Source organism: Penaeus japonicus, unplaced genomic scaffold (genome assembly GCF_977035675.1).
Source record: "Penaeus japonicus unplaced genomic scaffold, GWHDUDI00000001_assembly GWHDUDI00000025, whole genome shotgun sequence".
NCBI classification, from domain to species: domain Eukaryota; kingdom Metazoa; phylum Arthropoda; class Malacostraca; order Decapoda; family Penaeidae; genus Penaeus; species Penaeus japonicus.
In genome coordinates, this window is record NW_028234427.1 from 28942083 (window position 1) to 28944582 (window position 2500).

The following is a 2500-nucleotide window of genomic DNA, read 5'->3' on the forward strand; positions in this document are numbered from 1 at the left end:
AAACAGGATCCAATGAGCGATATTTCCCTTTCTGATCTTTATACTTTCTGTTATCTCCTTAATTTAAAAAAAATAGTATCTTATACAATAATTTACAGCAACAGGTTAGATACAAGTGATGAGTTTTGAAATTTGGAAAACGAAGGTTGTGTTGAAGGTCCTGGGCGAGGACGGAAGGGTGCAAGAATAGGAGAAAGTTTTCCTGTGTGTAAGACTGAAGGTTTACAAGCAAGGATAAGGGTTGCAGGCTGGAGAAACGGTCACAGGTCACAGTCAAAATCAAAGGAAACAGAGTTTGTTACAGGCAAGAATGAGCCTTGAAGTCACAGAGAATGATTTTTAAAAAGTTGCTTACGCAGGTTACAGGCCGAGGGGAAAATTCGAACACTCTTAACGGTTACAGGACAGGAACGAAACTTCCACCCAAAAAAAGGTCATGGCTATGCTTACAGGCAAAGAAAAAGGTCACAGGCACAGCCTAAAGTTTCAGGCAAGAGTGAAGGTTACAGAAAGGAAAGTTGAGGATCAAAGGTTGACAACACGAAGAATGTAGCGAGCATGACGTCGGCGCTACATGGCAACACGGCGCTACATGGCAACACTGCAAACCCGGGTGAAGGTTGCAGGCGCGGAGGAAAAGATGGGCGCGCTGCGGGTGGGGTGAGAACCGACTACTGACGTAGGCCGCGCGGGGCTGCCTGGAATTCCTTTGCGGACGGACACAGGCACGCATGTTGATGTGTGCCTGTACATAAAGGTATATAGGCGTTTATGTGTGTGTGTGTGTGTGTGTGTGTGTGTGTGTGTGTGTGTGTGTGTGTGTGTGTGTGTGTGTGTGTGTGTGTGTGTGTGTGTGTGTGTGTGTGTGTTTGTGCCTTTCTCGAGAGAGAGAGAAAGAGAGACAGATATATATATATATATATATATATATATATATATATATATAGAGAGAGAGAGAGGAGAGGAGAGTGAGAGAGAGAGGAGAGAGAGAGAGGAGAGAGAGAGAAGAGAGAGAGAGAGGGGAGAGGGAGAGAGAGAGAGAGAGGAGAGAGGAGAGAGAGAGAGAGAGAGAGAGAGAGAGAGTAGAGTAGAGGAGAGGAGAGGAGAGAGAGAGAGAGAGGGATGAGAGCGAGAGAGAGAGAGAAATAGAAAGAGAACCAGGCAGAAAGAGAGGAGTGAAAGAGAGAGAGAGAGAGAGAGGGGAGAGAAGAGAGAGAGAGAGAGGAGAGAGAGGGGAGAGGGAGACGAGAGAGAGAGAGAGATCTTTGAGAGAAAAGGAAGAGGTGGAGGGGAAGAGGAGGGGTCCAAGGGGAAGAACAACATAAAACAAAAACAGCAAACAAACAGCACAAAGAAGACAGCACCTCGTGACGACAGACAGCGCCTCTCTCCTTCGAGCGTCGCCCCAAGCATTTTCAGGTTGGGCTGAGAGCAATATAGGCTCTACGCAAACTGGGATGGGATAGGTGGGGGGGGGGGGGCAGAAACCAGGGCAGGTTGCAGACATGCGGGTAGGTTGCACAAAAACGGGAAGGTTGCAGGCATGCAGCAGGTTTCAGACACAAGGGCAGGTGAGGGTGGGGAGAAGAGGGGAGGGGAACAGAGGGGCTTTGGGGAGGATATGAGAGGAGGAGAGGAGAGGGGGAGGGTTGAGGAGAGGAGAGGAGAGGGGGAGGGTTGAGGAGAGGAGAGGAGAGGAGAGGGAGGGGAGGGGAGGGGAGGGGAGGGGAGGGGAGGGGGAGGGGAGGGGAGGGGAGGGGAGGGGAGGGGAGGGGAGGGGAGGGGAGGGGAGGGGAGGGGAGGAGAGAAGAGGAGAGGAGAGGAGAGGGAAGGGGAGGGGAGGAGAAGAGAGGAGAGAGAAGAGGTAGGAAAAGACAAGCAAAGAGAAGAGGGATGAGGATGGGAGTGGAGGGGAGACGAGGAGAGGAGAAGGGAGGGTATGGGAAAAGAGAGGAGTGAGGAGGGAGCATGGATGAAGAGAAGCGTAAGAGAGAAAAGGGGAGGGGAGGGGAGAGCACAGTGGGGACAGGGGAGGGAGGGGAGGGGAGAGGAGGGGCAGGAGAGGGGAGAGCATAGGAGAAGAAAGAAATGAGAGGAGAGGGGAGGGGAAGGGAGGAGAGGGGAAGGGAAGGGAGGGGAAGGGGGAAGGAAGGGGAGGGCAGAGCATGGGAGAAAAGAGCAAAAAGAGGAAAGTGGAGAGGGGAGGGAAAGGAAGGGGAAGGAAGGGGAGGGGAAGGAAAGGAGCGGAAGGAAGGGGAAGGGAGAGCATGAGAGAAGAGAGTAAGGAGAGGATGGGGGGGGAGAGGGAGGGGAAAGGAGGGGACAGATGGGGAAGGGAGAAGAGAGCAAGGAGAGGAGAGAGGAGGGGAGGGAAGGGGAAAGGAGGGGACAAAAGGGGAAGGGAGGGGGGAACATGGGAGAAGAGAGCAAGGAGAGGAGAGGGGAGGGGGGAACATGGGAGAAGAGAGCAAGGAGAGGAGAGGAGAGGGGAGGGGAGGGA

At 53.0% G+C, this 2500-nt stretch overlaps 1 protein-coding gene across 6 annotated transcripts in view; it reads right to left on the reverse strand.

Annotated features, from left to right (window-relative positions):
• LOC122252417 (uncharacterized) overlaps positions 1-2500 on the reverse strand; it is a 125470-nt gene that overhangs the window by 91590 nt on the left and 31380 nt on the right. The gene's annotated exons all lie outside the window — the stretch shown is intronic.